Consider the following 18,256-nt stretch of genomic DNA (forward strand, 5'->3'; position numbering starts at 1 on the left):
ACCTCTCATCCGAGAGGCTTCTTCAGTTCTAGTGAAGAGTGTGGAAACTCCAGCTTATAAACCTATGTGGGAGTGGTCAGTGCTATTGTGGTGGAAACGACCCTCCCGAGACTCACCTGGCCTCCCCAAACGACAGTCGTTGTGCGGTGTCAGGGAGTTTCACCGACCACTCAGATGCTAATGGACTGTGCTGGCAGCAGCAACTCAGTCGCGTTTTAAGGTCTCATATGTGTGAATGTCACTGAGAAGAGAACTGATCTTGTCCTGGTAGTCAGTTGTGTCAAGGACCACCATGCATCTTCCTTTGTCAGCCGGAAGGATGGTGATGTTCTCATCTTTGCTCAGTGCATTCAAGGCCTTCCTTTCCTGGACCGAGAGGTTGGCAGAGGGGACCTTCGCTTCGGAGAGGGCCGCTGTGACCTTGAGTCGTAGTTCATCTGCTTTTGTGGTGGAGAGGTTGTTCTTCTTGATGGCGGATTCTGTGGCAGTGATGAGGTCCACCGTTGGGAGATGTTTCGGGGTGACAGCAAAGTTCATTCCTTTGGCAAGGACGCGTTTCTCAGGACTGGTGAGCTCCCTGTTGGATAAGTTCCTTATCCACCTGTCCTGCGAGTCCGCTGGGGTTGGGCCTTCTGCTTCTCGTTCCCGGTCGAGGCGAGACTGGAGGCGAGCGAATGTCCTTTTCTGCCTCTCCTTGCTCTTCTGATGTTGAGATAGTTGGGCTGTCCCAACGAAGGAGGTGACCTTGTCCAAGATGGCGGGTGGCAAAAATGGCGATAACTCTTGATTAAGGTGATCTAGCTTGGTCTTTAGTCCCTCGATGGTGAAATGGACCTGTCTCACTCTCTCGTTGAGAAGCTGATTTTGTGCCCGTTCCAAAATCTTGCTGGCCCTGTGGCCCCTCACGGTGGATCCTAGTAGTAGGCTAGTGGGAATGAGGTTGTGTTGGCGGCATCGGAGGTTGGAACGTAGATGGTTCCTGTAGTCTGCGATTTTCCTTGCAGTCCTTTCGCATTCCCGCACCACACTAAGGATGTCCTTCCCATAGTGTTCGGCAAGATGTCTGTGTAGGTTCTCATTCATCCAGGTCATCGTAGATCGAAGCGAAGTAAAATCTGGTCAACTGGACGTAACTGAGCCTGTGATCTCAAAGGCTCTGTGATCTCTGTCATTTCACTGTGATGTCAGCCCTCACAGTCTGAAGGCGTGTTCACATCAATCGTGACACAAATTTTCGTGCAACAAGTTCACATGTAAAGTCCATGTAGAGAGCTGAACTGGTGTGTGTACTCGCCGGCAACGTGAGTGACGCGTATTCATGCATTTGAAAGTATTCAACTTTTGTGACAAATTCTCATGACAAGGAGTCCAGAGAGCCTGTCAGCGTTGAGATTCCCCTGGCATCAGGGAAGTCATGTCAACGGTCCTGGAGCCTGGAGTTGGTGTTGGACCTTGATATCCTGGCACCGATCCTCACAAACAGGTCATCGAACAGGAACCTCGTCAGCCTGAAGTAGCGCTGGAAACGGCCGTCGTCCAGGCACAGTTCTTGGAGAAAGAGAGTTAAGAAGTTTAGAGGTCCAAGAAGCTTCTTCAGTTCAAAACTTGCCTTTAACCTTCAGTCTAACGCTGTTCCAGCATTGGATGAAAGAGACTGGTGCTCTCATCTTCTTCAACACTGACTTGTTCTACCAGGACAAGAGAATCTGAGCTTGGATGTCATTTAGCAGTCAAAGGCTTGTTAAACTGGTCAACATCAGCTGGTGTTCACTCTGATGATGTAGCGATGGTCTGGATTCTTCCTTCTGGAGCACCAAGCTGCTGGGAAGAAGCCTGATGATGTCAGAGTTGTGTTCAGTGGCTCCTGCTGGGTCCATTTCTGACAAATGGGCTCCAAAGAGTTCAGCTGTTTCAAAGGTCAGGGTTGCTGTTAGCAGACGAGGTGGCCGAGTGGTTAAGGCGATGGACTGCTAATCCATTGTGCTCTGCACGCGTGGGTTCGAATCCCATCCTCATCGCAAGTGTCTCTAGTTTCTGCTCCTAGATTATGGAAAGACTCTGAACTGTGAGGCTTTTAACTGACACAGATACCAGTTGAGTCAACTTCCCTTTCACAACCTGACCAAAACAACTCTGACACCCAGAGCTCACATGTGTCAATCACCTCTGGAGAAGGTCCCGCCCCCTTAGAGCCATAAATCCTCCCATCAGTGAAGAAAACTGAAGACACCTCTTGGATGAGAGCTGAAGTGTCTTCTAGAAACCTGAAAAAGTCCACTTGGAACGTTTAAATAATTCTACAATCCTACAGTTTCATTGAGCTTTTGTCCAAAGCCATGTTCATGTATCACATGTATATAATATATATGTGACACTCTTTCATCTACTCATTAACCAAAAATACAGTCTCATACCAGTAAATTTGTGCAGAAGAAAACGTTATTTGTGCTGCTTCTTTATTCATTTATTTAGTTTAGTTAGTATTTTTTAATGTGTTTTCTTTCAAGTCACATTTTGTCCATTAACTTCATAATCAGAGTCGCCATCTCATCACATGACTAAAGTCTGGGTTCTGTATTGGTGGTAAAATATCCTTCCATGCCCCTCACTAGTTTGCACACAGAAAAGCATATTTTACTGGTTTCAGATCTCTTAGCTTGTTCTCTCTCTTAAACCAGCTGTGGCAGCTTTCATTGTGTGATTCATTTTAAAATATAAATATGGAACAGAACCATTGGAATCAGATGTCAGGACATTTGAAGGAATGTCAATCTCCTGTTGAAATGTTGCAGTGTGCAGCTGAGGCTCTCTGGCAGTGGCACCAGGAGCCACAATGGCAGAACCTGGACCCTCCTGGAGGAGAACCACAGGTGAGGGCCTTCTTGGCTCCAGATTGATGGAAATCAAGTGTCTGAGGCTGTTAGCAGCCATGAAGTTGATCTGGTTGGCACTGGTATTTGTTCTTGCTGCAGCTCAGGAGTGATTCAGGAGAAGAGTTTCAGAACAGCCCAGGTTGGGGACTGGAATTTTAAAATTTCCCCTGGAACCAAACAACCTTGGGAGGTAAAACCTCCAATCATAGCCACTCAGATGCAGCAGCAGAAAGAAGCTGTCATCCACCCTGACAGTCAGAGCATCAAGTCAAGAAAACATCACCATCTTGTAGTTCCAAACCTCCACCTGTCAGATTCAGCTACTTCTTATTGTGGGACTTTAAACTTGAACACCATGGAATTTGGACAAGGAGTTTTCCTTCAAGTCCAAACATCATCGTCCAGCCTCCAACCAGAGGTCCATCAGTTATCATGGAGCCACAGGTGGAGTCTGGATTCTTTTCAGGAATGAGACGGCAATGAGAGTCCTGCCAAGTGACATCACTGACATGAATGGATGACTTCAGTCATGTGACTGGATGACTTCAGTCACGTGACTGGAGGACACCCAGATAGCAAAGGTCCACTCATGTGTGTCCTCACTGCTCCACAGGTCTGTCAAATGTTCTGTAAAATAGTTGGACCCAGCAGAGCTGCTAGATTAGGAGTTGATGGAGTCGTTGCAGATACCAGGGTCCAAAGTCCAGCTTGAACCTGGTTTGTGCAGTTCTTTGTCAAGCTAGCAGCCATTCTTGTCACTGCCAAGCTAAAGTGACTTCTGTCAACAAAGGTCAACATACAAAAGGATATTTCTACTGGCAGTTCAAGATTTTGATCAAACTCCTTTTTCAGAGCTGGAACCTTCCTCTTGTGTCAGCTTTCTGTTCCCATCTCCATGGTAACGGTCAGTTTTGACCCACGTCTTCAATCAGCTGTCAAATAAACTAAAACAGTTTTCTATCCTCCAAGTTGTTTCCATCTCTTGGTGACCTTGTTAGGCTTCCTTATCCATGGAAATATTGGTTTGAAGATTTAGTTGTGGGCCTCTGGACCTTTTTTTAGTCACTAAACCCTGGATTTATTTTTTCAGCAACAGAACTTTAATACAAACACAAAATGAAAAGCAGAACAAGCCAGAACCCAAAATATGGATTTGCAAGGTCAACAAACAACAACCAGTCAAGCAAACCAAACCAACAGAAACCAACTACAAATTGTTTGAGTCATGACAAAGTCCAGGACCCACTTTTCACCCTACAATGTAAACCAATGGGAGGCTGTCTCCTCAGACACACATAGCCTCAAACTGACGCTTCTCTCGTCTACACTGTAACTCTCTCCACTTCACAAATAACTTCACTACATTCCTGACAAAAATGCCTACTAAAATATGTTACATTCAACTTTTGACCACAATCTGGGGATTGATGAGCCTTTTTCAAACAACAAACTCTCCAAAAATCCTCTCTCCTCTCCACTCTGACAGAGAGCAGCGGGGGAGGGGCTCTTAGAGGCTCAGCTCTGATTCTCACTTGGTGTCACACTGAGGCTTCTACCTCCTAAACTACAAGTCCCACCGCTCTCATAAAATACATCCTTGGATTCAGGACGACTCCTGCTACTTTTCTGCAGTGGACAGAAGGAGGCTCAGGCCCAAACTACACTGCCTCCAGCTTTAATTAAGACCTCAGTTTTGTTCTCTGCCTCCATGACAGGTTAATGGACATCAACTGGTCCTGAGTCACCAGGAGACAAGGCGATGTCCAGCTGAGTGACATCACCAGGACTGTGGAGGTTTATACTGAGTCTCCTGACGACAAGTGGCAGTACAGAGATATTAAAGAGGGTCTGAGCTAAAACTGAACCTTGGGGAACTTCAACCTTTGATCTCAGAGTTCTGTTTTTAATCTTAGAATTCTTTCTTTGATCTCTCCTTGATTTCTCAATGATTTCTTTGTGGACTCCAATTGTCTCTGATCTCTCAGTGAGACAAAGACAGAGCAGCTCCAACCTCAGCCTCCAGGAGGCCCTGATCCTCTAGTGGTCAGTCCTCTGTGTTGTGGCTGCAGCAACCCTGGTTTGAATCAGGGTCCCAGCAGCAACATTCCTACTGACTAGTGTTTGTTGTTCAACTGGACAGTTGGTCTGGTGAAGCTCTCTCAGACACTCCTTTCTTCATCCTCCCTTCAGGCTCAGCAGCATCAGTGTCAATGTGTCTGACTCGGACCAGAACCCTCAACCTGGAGGCTGTGGTGCAATGAGAACACATCTGACAACCAATCAGAGGAGGGTCTGTTTGACTCCTGGAAACTCCATGAAAGCCTGAGAGGAACTTGTTCTTCATCTCCAAATTCCCTCCCTGCACGTTGTCTCTCCAGAAATCATTCAAGTCCAAGTTGAACCTTAGACTAAAAGCTCCCAGTAGGTGATGCAGGCTCCACCTCACTCCTGGTTCTGGAACCTCACCAGTTCTTGCTCTCTCACCACTTGGATCTCATGTTCCTGACATCTCTGAGCTTGTTTCCTATCCACCTGTCTCATGTTGATGAGGTCATCCAGCCTGATGATGTCTAGGTTCTCCTTTGAGTGTTTCCCTCTGGGAGAGTTCTCTCTCTGTAACTTGTGTGTGTGTTTGCTCGTATCCTGTTTCTCCTTGACAGCACTTTAGTGTTTTTACCACTGGTGTCTCATCTGTGGTTCACCTTTTATTTGACTTCTTTGTCAAAGATGAAGGTGTTTGTGGTCATTCATCAATCATGTGATGGCTCATGTGACTGTGAGTCTGATGGAGAGCTTGTAGCGTCTCTCACTCTGATCACTTCAGGCTATTGAAGCCACTCTGATGTAGCCTGACTAGCTCAGTCGGTAGAGCATGAGACTCTTAAACTCAGGGTAGTGGGTTCAAGCCCCACGTTGGGCGTTCATCTTGAACATCCCTGCTTGTCCTCTCACTTTCTGCAGCTGTGATTGGGAATTGTAAGAAAAATCACTGAATGAACAACACAAACACAGACTGTGTCTGAAGTTCCACACCTGCACCCGACTCAGAATGAAAAACCAGTTTGGAATCAATTGTATCCACTGTCAATCCTGATTCTGGAGAAATTTCTTCATATGTATTGATGGACGCGAGCCAAGCAGAAATTTCCCACAATGCCATAGTGTTTGGTCAGTGTTGAGCAGGCGTCAGTCTGACAATGATGTCATATTATTGTGTCATCACCTGACCAGACCCAAAAGTAGGCTCAGGTATCAGTTTCTTCTCAATGCTAATGTCTGCTAGCTTAGTCTGCTACTTTGATGGCTCTGCCTGCTCAAAGGTCCAGACCCCTGGATGTGGTGGTTCCTACCTGAACGTAGATTCTGTCAGCTCATGTTGTTAAATCAACTCACCAGGAACACCAGTAGATTTCAATGAACTGACAATGAGTCTCATTGAATGGGTGTCTCGTCCAACGAGAAGCACTCAGTCTCAGGTTGAAGCTCATCAATGAGGTCTTGTGGATCAGTGGCTTGCATGAATGAATGAGTTGGAAGACTTCTTGGAAATTAAAGAGGATTTAATACAATTAAGAAAACCCTTAAGACAGAGTGATAATTCCAGCAGAGTAATTAAGGCCCATATTGAGTAGCAGGTATGAATTAGCCTGGATTTATCTGAGCTTCAAGTAGACGGCTAAGAGGCAGGTGGAAAGGTGTGTAGGATGAACGATGGTGACCTCCAACCAAATGAAGAGGACTGAGTGGAGGCTGACCAGCTCTACGGAGTCAGGCGGAGTTTGGCAGCGAGACAGGAGTCCAGGCCTGAATCGGTGTGTGGCAGCACAGACAGCTGTGAGCTGTCATGCCTAATTGGCAATTGCACAGCCAACCACCGGAGGCGCCCTCACTCATAAGAGGGGCGATTCCCTCCCTGCCCCATCTCTCTCTCTCTCTCTCTCTCGCTGCTCCTGACGGGTGACGTCATTTCCGCGCCGGATGTTTTGCTTCGAAAAGGTAACGCGGCTTGTCTGCTCACCTGCTGCTCTTGGCTCACGTAGCACTGAGCTAATGATTGTGTATTGTGCTGCAGAGCGGCCGATTTGGTAATGAGAGTCCTGCCAAGTGAAATCACTGACATGAATGGATGACTTCAGTCACATGACCCAAACAGCGACCATCAGTCTCCCTCCAATCCTGTACTTGGGTAAACAACAAAAACAGAGTAAAAGTCTCTGGCAACATATTTGTTTCCTGTAGGGTTTCTTCATGTATGTGTGGTGTACCTGCTTTCCCAGAGGACTGCCATCTTTGTTCTGTGGGCTGACATGTTTTAGTGTCAGCACAGGTCATAGCGCTGAGACTGAACTCTCATTCTCCTCCAAGTATTATTTCCACCTCACACTCCTGCATATATTCAAGTGAACAGGGAACACAAATTTATGCTCAACTTCTCCTGTGTATTCATCCACAGTCACTAAACAACAACCAAACCAAACAAAAGGGGGTTTGCTAGCATGGCGATCAGCTGTAGTTCACCATCTTATCCAGGTCACATGACTCAGGAGTAGCGTGGCCGTCTGGCAACCAAAGGGTGGCTGGTTTGATCCTCACTTTCTCCAGTGACCATGTCAAAGTGTCCTTGAGTAAGAGACTGAACCCCTAAATACTTCTGATGAGTAGGTTGGCTCCTTGCATGGCAGCCTTCAGCATCAGTGTGTGAGTGTGTGTGAATGAGAGGACATTGTTCAGCTCCTCGAGTGCTGCTGAGGTAGAAAGGCTCTGTACAAACTGAGTCCTTTTACCATTTCTTTCCTGCCTCTAGCAGCGCTGTCGTCACTTCCTGTGACCGTGGAGGGAAGGAGTCCCCCTTCAGAATAAGTTTGATATCATTGTTACTTCCTCTTCAACATGCCTTTAGCAGACCAACTCAGAGAGCAGTACAGTGAGGTAGTGTGGCCGAGCGGTCTAAGGCGCTGGATTAAGGTTCCAGTCTCTGAGGAGGTGTGGGTTCAAATCCCACCACTGCCATCATGTCACTGGAGAGGTGTGGCAGGTCTCTCGCAGCCTTTCCTTTCACTTCCACAGGTATCTTCAAACCTGTGACCAAAAGAAGAAGTGGGTCCTGAAAACTCTCCAGCTGGTCCAGAACGCTGCTACCTGACTAGAACTAGTAGAAGAGACCATGTCTCTCCTGTACTGGCTTCTCTGCATGGCTCCCTGTCACATTCAGAATAGAATTCTCAATTCTCCTTCTACCATCAAAGTCCTCAACAGTCAGGCTCCTTCCTACCTGACAGAGCTCCTAGTCCCCTATTATCCAGCTAGAACCCTTCGCTCCCAGGATGCAGGGTTACTGTTGGTTCCGAGAGTTCTAGAAGTAGAATGGAGCCAGAGCCTTCAGCTATCAGGCTCCCCTCCTGTGGAACCGTCTCCCAGTTTCAGTGCTCACAGTGGTCCTCAGTGAGCTCAGGGAGCTTGTGAGGATAACCAGACACATGAAAAACTAGAGGGAACATTGGCTGGAGCTCAGTGTCTCCTGATGTACATGGCAGGGCAGCTGCTGCTGATGTCATCAAAATGAGCCCTGGAATCACAAGGTTTGCTGTGACGAGAGGCAGTGACATCAAGACATGTTTGGAGCTGTTTATGGTTGATGGTTCTGTTCATGCCACTGTCACTACAAAGAGTCAGCATTGCTGTGACAAACCTCAAAGGAAAAAAAGTCCATGGTGACAAGTGGAAAGACATTGATGAGGGACACCTGGATGCTTCTATTGGTGTTCTTCTTCTTCCTGGAGTGTTCAGATCCTGCAGTGAGGCCACTGATCGTCTCTGGGACGCATCGACAGGCAGAAATATTTTCCGGGCCACAAGGCCACTTCAGAACTTTCAACGAACATCAAGAGTCCTCAGATTTGACGACAGAGACACCGGAGCAAGAACTGACAAGCTTGCCCCCATTGGGGATGTCTGGGAAAGATGGGTGCAGCTCCTTGCACCAACATTCAACCCAGGGCCAGAGGTGAGAGTGGATGAACGTCTTGTCCCTTTCTGAGGAAAATGCCCCTTCCAGCAGTCCATGCCCAGTCACCAGGAAGGACGGCAGAGCAGAGTTTGTGTTCTGGCCTGTTCTGCTTTTCATTTAGTGTTTATATTAAAGTTCTGTTGCTGAAAAAAAGACTTTTATGCCAAACCCAAAGGTTCATTTTATCATTTTTTTAATTGAAATTGAGGTTTTACTGACTAAAAAAAGGTCCAGAGGCCCACAACAAAATATTCAAATCAATATTTCCATGGATAAGGAAGCCTAACAAGGAAACCAAGAGATGGAAACAACTTGGATGATAGAAAATTGTTTTTAGTGAATTTTACAGCTGATTGAAGATGTGGGTCAAAACTGACCGTTACCATAGAGATGGGAACAGAAAACTCAAATGGAAGCTCAAAAGGGGACTGAGCTCCAATGGTAGAGTGCTAGCTTAGCATGTGGGAGGTAGAGGGATCGATGCCCTCATTCTCCAGATTACTTCAGCTTGTTCTGTTGATCAGAGGAGCTGCTGGGTGATGAATGCTGATGTTTGTCCACTGGTGTGATAAAGTGTCCCCTGTTACTGAGATGTGGATGAACACCTGCTCAGGTCAAAGCTGCAATCAAACCAGGGACTCTGAACCTCCCACACAGTGAAGGAGTTTGTCCTGCAGGTTGATGGACGCTTATTAAGTTCTATCTTTGATCAAATATAAGAAATGTAAAATAATTCAACATTGATTGCATTTCCCTCCTTTCTTTGGTGCCCTCAGACTTTCTGAGAACTGTAGGAGGAACTGCCCACTATTCTGTGTTTCTTCTGCTCAGTGGAGGAAGGAACGAAGGACCGGAGCTCTAAGATTTTCAGTTCCTACATCAGTGAACAGACTTTCTGTGCTGCAAGGAACCAAAGCTACTAAGGAGGATTACAGAGTTTGGGAGTCAGTGACTTAATAGAGTCTAACTAAGGGTTGAACCTGAATGAGACAGTCACCCTTCAACATGGGGCCATGGCAGAGTGAACCAAGAACACTACAATGGGGGTGAGAGTGGAGCCATGATGGATTCACAGTTCATCACCTCCACCATCATGTGGACCACCTGATCACCTCTCCCTCAACCTCTAAATAACTCATTCCCTGACCGGGAATCGAACGCGGGCTGCGGCGGTGAAAGCGCCGAATCCTAGCCACTAGACCACCAGGGACCACACTGAGCTCTCCAACAACAGAGACTATAGACAATGACTCAAGAACACAGGACTCTGTTGTCTCAGCTTGAGATGCAGAGGGTCCACCAAGACCACCAGACACCTCAGCCTCCTAAAGACAGTCCACCCCAAGGATCCTGTCCCCCTCTGCTCCAACTCAGCCCTCCATTCATAACTGACTTTGTCTCAGTCTCTTCTCAATGCCAGTCACTGAAACACTGACAATGTGATGGGGCTTCCTGTCTTTACTGCATTTTCTTCAAAGGATCCCGTGTGTCTTCTTTCTCTCTGTCTGTACTGGAGTGTGGTACCAGGCCCAGCTTGAACGGGTGACTGTGTCTGAGTGGGTCGAGGCTGGGCTGCAGGTATTGGGAGGTTAGAACCCATCTGTGAGGCTCCAGGTGGAGCGATCACCTGTGAGGGTCCAGGGACAGCAGGAAGCTGCACAGATGGTAAAGACATGGAGGGGAGACAGGTGGTGCTGGAGCAGTGACAGGAAGTGTCTGGCATTTTGGTTCATCCTGTGAGATGACGTGAGGTTGTGGTTTTGCCTCCAGCCTCACCTCCTCATCAGTGTTCAAAAGGTTCAAAGGTGAAAAAATGGGATTCAACCAAACAGCTGGAATGAAGAGTTGGTAACACTTGCAGAGCTGCAGGGAGCTAGACAGGTCTCACCGTGGGGGGATTTGTCCCACAGATCCTGCTGAAGTGGCTCCTTCTCCTGAGACCTGCAATGCTGGCTGGACCGTTGGAAAAAGAACACAACAAATCTTCATAAACATTTACTTCAGCAGGAACACACAAGAAGGTGGGACTGGTTCCTTTTTCATGTTCACTATTTTGTCGTCTTGGTTCATGTTTTGGTTGTCAAAGTCAATTCTGAATATTTGTGGAAAGTTCGCCTGCCTTTACTTGTACCAATACTTTCTTTAGTAACAAATTAAAAAGCTCAAGCTAAACTTCAGTCAGGACAACCATTCTTTCTCATTCTTCGACCTCTGTTTTATGTCCATGACCATCCTGTCTGTCACCTTTGGTGATGGAGACATCAGTTGATGACATCAGCAACGGTCCTCAACCTAACTGCCTCTGCCAGAAGTGAGCTGTCATCTGTCTCAGGGGACACAGTCGGGTGGACCGGGGCGGATGAGGGCCTGCTGCTTCCTTGAAATATTTCTAAATATTTCAGTTGCAACTGTATAGTGATGGTGGCTCAGTTTAGAGCTGTCAATCAATGTTAATAACTGATCTTAGCATCTGGAGATTATTTTAGGAACACAAATACTTTTACTTCATTCTGAGGATGAGCAGATGTTCAATATAATTCTCATTTCCTGGTCAAAGACTCCTGCTAGTCAGAGAGGATCTGGGCTGGATTGGAAAGCTTCTGAGAGGAAAACCTTCACTCTGGACTGGACTGAGAACGGAGCAGCCTCAGCTTCCTGGAGCCTGACTTGCCTCTGTGGTCTAAGGCTGTGTGGGCTGACATCACAGTGAAACTACTGAGATCACAGAGCCTTTGAGATCACAGGCTGACTTCCTTTTTATCCCTAAAATGAAGAATAAAAATGTTGTGTCTGTGTTTGTGTTTGCTGCATCAGTTAAACAGTGACTCTGACAGAGGGGATGTAGCTCAGTGGTAGAGCGCATGCTTTGCATGTATGAGGCCCCGGGTTCAATCCCCGGCATCTCCAGCTGGTCCTTTGGAGCCTTCATCTTATCAGCTAAATTGATCCATAAATGTGACAACAGTTGATAACAAACTACCAGAAGAGAAACCAGTCTGTTGCATATCAAAGTATTTGTAGCTGGGTCAGTGTGACTGTGAGCCTTCATAGCCAGCATGAAGGAGCTGGTTTTATCTTTGCTGGGGAAATCCCACACACAGCTGCTCTCAGTTCCAAAAGTGTGTGTCCTCACTCCTCCGTCCTCCTGCTGCCCTCAGAATACAGACACAATTCAACCTGGCAAGTTTGGAGCATAGAAGTGCTCCTGAAGAGATGTGTGTCAGCCCACAGCTGGCTGTTCTTACCTGGAACCTCAAGATGAAACTGCTTCCACAGATTGGAAATGAATCTGATGTTGACTTTTGGACAAATCACCTGTTCATCAGTTCATCATCACTTCCATCCATTTCTACTGCTTATCTTGTTATAGAAAGGAGTCTATCTGCTGTGTGACTGAGGCAGTTACTGTGAGCTGCTGCATGTCTCAGTGTGTGTGTGGGGGGGGGGGGCTGTGTGTGACTGGTCGGCTGCCAAGGATTATTGATGAGATCAATCATGATCAGCTCTGAGATCACGGCACAGAAGAAGGAGACTTTTTGATTTTTGGGGGTTCAGTTTCTAAGTCAGACACATCATCACAATTTGAAGTTTTCCTCCAGTAAAAAACAAAACCAAACAAAAACATGATTTGACTTTTGATGTCTCCATTTTTTGGAAATTGTGAGTCCAACAAGCAGGAGGCTGTTTGAGCTTGGAAACTGTGAAGCATCACCAGTAACTGCTGGTTAATTTACAGGTGTTTCCTCCAAAAAGTTTAAAATGAACTCAATGCTGAATCCCTCGTCGTCATCACTGAGCTGCAGAACTGGTCCATGCAGGAGGCTGAGCAGGTCTTCCTCTCTGGTCCAGTGTCTCAGCACAGGTCAGAGTAGAGAATTAAAACATGAACACAAATCTTTATCAGCTGTTTACTGATATCAGTGACTACCTTCAAGTAAGAGTGTTAGTGAATGGACCCTTTTTAAAGTTTATGTTATAATGTGTGAAAAATGATGCTCACAAAAACACTATAAAAGTGTTTGTGCTAAAATGATTCCGTAGATTTTATTGCCATTTTAAGAGTTCAAGCGTATTTTGGTGACATTGTTTGATATCATGACTCTCAGTTCCTTTAGCAGGACCATCGTGACATGAAATCTTCCTCATCATCCCATATCGACCCTCAACCCCTCACACAGAACCAGGAGCCCTCAACTGAAGGAACCTTTAAAACTGAGAAGTTGGACAGAAAGCAGTATTTTGGTGGAACGAACCTTTAAAACTATAAATTAGAAAGTATTTTGGTGGAACGAACCTTTAAAACTATAAATTAGAAAGTATTTTGGTGGAACAAACCTTTAAAACTATAAATTAGAAAGTATTTTGTTGGGATTGGAATAAACCTTTTATACTATAGTTAGAAACTAAAGGACAGGAAGTAGTATTTTGGTGGAATAAACCTTTAATACTACAGTTAGAAAGTAGTATTTTGCTATCATCTAATTCGATAGGTGGCGCTGTCACCAAAAAACAAAAGTTCCAGAACTGCATTTTATCATCCAATTCAGTAGGTGGTGCTGTGGGGTCCTGGAACTGCAGCTCTCTGGTGCTGCAGGATCTCCTCTTGGAAAGCCTCACAGTTCAGAGTCGTTCCAGAATCTAGGAGCAGAAACCAAAGTCTCCTACGACGAGGATGGGATTGGAACCCACGCCTGCAGAGCTCAATGGATCAGCAGTCCATCACCTTAACCACTCGGCCACCTCGTCTCCTAACCACCATGATGTGCTGCTTTCTCTGAGCCTTTGAAACAGCTGAACTCTTTGGAGCCCATTTGTCAGAAATGGACCCAGCAGGAGCCACTGAACACAACTCTGACATCATCAGGCTTCTTCCCAGCAGCTTGGTGCTCCAGAAGGAAGAATCCAGACCATCGCTACATCATCAGAGTGAACACCAGCTGATGTTGACCAGTTTAACAAGCCTTTGACTGCTAAATGACATCCAAGCTCAGATTCTCTTGTCCTGGTAGAACAAGTCAGTGTTGAAGAAGATGAGAGCACCAGTCTCTTTCATCCAATGCTGGAACAGCGTTAGACTGAAGGTCTGAAGGTCCCTGGTCTGGTCCAGGTTTCAACAGGGGACCAGCATCAGCCAGCATTTAAATGTGGACAGCAGTGGAGGTGAAGCCCACATCAAGGAAACAAGCCTCCTATCACTGTCCTGTGCTGAGTTTCTTTAAAAAAAAAGTGAGACAAACTCAAGAGTTTCTGTTTCCTGTGTTGGACTTTGGCTCAGAGAATCAGAGCCAATCAGAAGCTTGTTGGTCTTGGATGCTGGTGATCAGGAGCAATGAGGGGCTCAGTGTCTTGCTCAAGGACACTTCAACATGGTCACCAGCTGAAGTGAGAACTGAACCAGCAACTCTGCTAGACGGCCACTCTTCGTCCAGGCCGTGCCCCCCTAACCTGAATCATCATGATGTCATTATTTGTTGCTTTAATTCACCAAATGTGTGACGTGGTGAGTTTGTCAGGAGTTTAAAGACCAAAGTTGTGAACACACAGAGAAGTAAACCTGTCAAAGCTGCTTCACTTGATGAGTGAAACTGAGGAACTGATAGAAGAGCAACAAAGAAAATGGAGTCAGAAGGTCGTCTTCTTCACTGCTCAGTCACAACACTGACACACACACACACACACACACACACACACACACACACACACACACACACAAATAGTTTGTCTTTGAGAGAGGCCAAAAAATATTTGACTGTGCTGACATGAACTTTCATTGTCTAATTTCAGTCTCCTACAAAAGTGTGTGAATGTGGTCGTTGTGGCCGAGTGGTGAAGGCGATGGACTAGAAATCCATTGGGGTCTCCCTGCTCAGGTTGGAGTCCTGCCAACAACGTTGAACTGTTGACAATTTAAATTTGACTCATTTTTCCTCCACACTGTCCTTCATCACAGCATTTAACATCAGGACTGCTCCCAGATCAGCTCCATGACCTCATCCCTGCACCAGAGTACCGCCCAAGTTCATCAAAAACGGCCAAGCATAAATATATAATATGTATATAATGTGAACACACCTGTACAGGTGCGTTAACGTGCTTAATAATAGAGAATGAGTGAAGGGTGTGTTCAGAGTGGAGTGCAGTACCACAGTCAGGCCAGCAGGTGGGGCTTTCGTTGGTGCTGTCTACCTAATTGCGGTATCTGTGCTCTGCCAGCAGAGGTTGTGCTTCACCACCAATCTTCTCGGGTGTCTGAGTGGTGCCGCCATGTTTAGGTCGTAGCAGGAGGACGTAGGTTGGTACTTGGCAGTTCGGACGTAGCGAAAGTCATGTTATGAATGGAGGGCTGAGTTGGAGCAGAGGGGGGCAGGATCCTGGGGGTGGACTGTCTTTAGGGGGCTGAGGTGTCTGGTGGTCTTGGTGGACCCTCTGCATCTCAAGCTGAGACCACAGAGTCCTGTGTTCTTGAGTCATTGTCTATAGTCTCTGTTGTTGGAGAGCTCAGTGTGGTCCCTGATGGTCTAGTGGCTAGGATTTGGCGCTCTCACCGCCGCAGCCTGGGTTCGATTCCCGGTCAAGGAATGAGTTATTTAGAGGTTGAGGGAGAGGTGATCAGGTGGTCCACATGATGGTGGAGGTGACGAACTGTGAATCCATCATGGCTCCACTCTCACCCTCATTGTAGTGTTCTTGGTTCACTCTGCCATGGCCCCATGTTGAAGGGTGACTGTCTCATTCAGGTCCAACCCTTTGTTAGACTCTATTAAGTCACTGACTCCTGCAAGGACAAACTGTAATCCTCCTTAGTAGCTTTGGTTATTGATGATCTGCAATGGTTCGTGGGGGGTGGAGCCTATCCCAGCAGCCTTCAGGTGAGGGGCGGGGTTTATCCTGGACAGGTCACCAGTCCATGGCAGGGCCAACACATAGAGACAGATTGCTTATAAAAATGTTCATCCCCAGTTTGAAGTTAGAGACAGGATTTAAGTGTAGAAGGTTTTTGTGTCTTCAATTTAATTCAAAGCGTTGTAAACTGTTTCTAACAAACTCTGCTGTTCAACAGTCAAAATGTTTTCTAACCAAGCTGAATGCTCTCATATACTTTTTAAAGTTGAGTTTCTTTCATGTCCTCCTGAGATCAAAGACAGAATTCTAGGTACAAATAAATAAACAATAAAAGCCCCCTGATGACATCATCATCAATTCTGACTTTGATCTGGAGGCTCTTGCTTCAAATAAAAAACGTTGTTCCATGGAAAGATTTGCATATAAACACACAAACAAACACAGACACAGACACACACACACACACACACACACACACACACACACACACACACACACACCCTCCCAGTCACTAACCCATATTGTCACCACTTAAACACCACTGGAGTATTGAAAGAGATTCCACAAGATTATGTGCCTTTGAGTGCCTCTAAAATTCTCCTACCAGAGAAAAGTTTTCCATACTTTCACACACATTTTTTTAAGACTTTCCAGACCTGTGCCAGCACCCTGTACAGGTGCCTCCACCTCTGGAGCAGCCTGTCCTGAGTGGATCCAACAGTTTCCCATGGGTGACTCTGTCATGGTCTCTCTCCTCCTGCTGTCTCCAATTCTCAGAGCGCTTCTACTGGTTTCTCCCCATCGTCCCTGTTGCTAGGCAGAGCACTGGTGAGGACTGAGGCCAGTGATGTCATCACCTCCAGCTGAGACGTGCCAGGTGGTCCTGCTTCATTCAACTCTGCTGCCTCTGCCACTGCCCTGACTGGTGAGGCTGACAGCAGGTTCTCTCTCATCTAAACTCTCTGTTTACAATGGAGGCTGAAATCCTTGTGATTGGTGGTTCAATCATCAGGTCTGTTGAACTCCCAGGTGCCATCACCTGCTGTCTTCCTGGTGCCAAATTTGTGGACATTATTGAACGTCTCCAGGACTCATCGATCTCCACCCCTCCTGCAGGTTCTCCCTGTCTCTGTGGTGGTTCTTTCTGGTACTCCAGCTTCCTCCCACAGTCCAAAGACATCAAGAGGGTAGTGGTTACCTGGACACTCTAAATGACTGTGAGTGTGAATGGTTGTCTGTCTGTGTGTGTTGGTCCTGGGATGGACTGGCGACCCATCAAGGGTGAACCCCCTCCTCACCTGATGTCAGCTGTGATAGACTCCACCCCCACGAACCATTGCAGACAATCAGTATAGAAATGGAAACTTAGCTGCTATGTTGAATCACTAAAACCTTCTGAAGTCTACTTTTGCTTCAGTGGAAAAGTAGAATGTTATTAACTCTCCCAATGGTTTGAATTCTGATTTCCACCTCTTTTTAACAGATTCACATTTAAAAAAAAAACTACTTTCTTTTACCAGAGGACAGTTTTGATCCATCAACCTCTGGGTTCTGGTCCCAGCACGCTTCCTCTGCACCACCATTTATTAAATAGGCCTTGATTTAGTATTATTTATTTCTTCTTTTATTATTATTATTAATTATTTTATTGACTTCACCCTGATAACCAGGAGGTAACCTGGTAGTCAGAGCAGCGGTGCTCAGGTCTGTGGACTCAGAGGAGGATTATGTCTGGATCTTTTCTTTTGATGTCCTGCTGTCTGCTCTTGCTTTTGGAGCTTCCTTCAACAACTACCAGGCCTCCTGGGTACTGTAGGAAACATGGTCAAGTTCTTCTGACTTCTCCAGGAACGTCCTGCTCACATTGGTCTGTCTTCATTTTGACTCCTCCCACTGCCACAATGTCCAGCCTTTATACTCTTGGTGACTGGGGCCCTGGTTGCTGCAGGCCTCAACACCAGCCTGTGGTTGTGAGCAGGGCAGAACAGAACTGACAGTATCTCCCGTGCAGGACCTGGGTCAGCGCCTGGTGCCAGCTGGCCAACGTCCTGGAGTTCATTCAGCCTGGAGAACCAGATGCTGGTTCCTTCTTTTACCAGGCAGGAACGGGCAGCAGATCCAAGATCAGTAGGTGTGGATGAAAAAATGAAGAAAAAATAAAAACGAGAAAAAGCAGTTTGGTTTGGAGTGCATTCCTGCCTGATGTTCTTGATTGGTACAACTCTCCTTCAAGTGTGGGGAAAACAGCAAAAAGAATAAAACACTTGACATTGAGAGAACAAAGACTTCTAAGATCAAACACAAAACTCTGAGATCAAAGGTTGAAGTTCCCCAAGGTTCAGTTTTAGCTCAGACCCTCTTCAAGGTGGAACCAGCAGAGGAGCTCAGTAGAGACAACTGGACAGCAGCAGGACAGAACAGAGGCTCTCCACAATGGCAGGAGACAAGAAACAGGTTTGGACCATCTGGGCTTCTGTCCACTTTGATGTTTTTCAAACATTGAAGGAAATTGTAAAAATCAACATTGTGGGAA

At 46.3% G+C, this 18,256-nt stretch overlaps 3 non-coding genes across 3 annotated transcripts; all 3 read left to right on the forward strand.

Annotated features, from left to right (window-relative positions):
• Window positions 1-1,936: 1,936 nt before the first annotated feature.
• Window positions 1,937-2,018, forward strand: trnas-gcu (transfer RNA serine (anticodon GCU)). Its single transcript has one exon. It is a non-coding gene; the product is annotated as a tRNA-Ser (tRNA).
• Window positions 2,019-7,801: 5,783 nt separating this feature from the next.
• On the forward strand, window positions 7,802-7,883 carry trnal-aag (transfer RNA leucine (anticodon AAG)). Its single transcript has one exon. It is a non-coding gene; the product is annotated as a tRNA-Leu (tRNA).
• A 3,832-nt stretch (window positions 7,884-11,715) lies between these two features.
• On the forward strand, window positions 11,716-11,787 carry trnaa-ugc (transfer RNA alanine (anticodon UGC)). Its single transcript has one exon. It is a non-coding gene; the product is annotated as a tRNA-Ala (tRNA).
• Window positions 11,788-18,256: the final 6,469 nt, after the last annotated feature.

This window comes from Aulostomus chinensis, chromosome 1 (assembly GCF_037954235.1).
Source record: "Aulostomus chinensis isolate RoL2024-O1b breed Wild chromosome 1, RoL_Achi_v1.0, whole genome shotgun sequence".
NCBI lineage: Eukaryota > Metazoa > Chordata > Actinopteri > Syngnathiformes > Aulostomidae > Aulostomus > Aulostomus chinensis.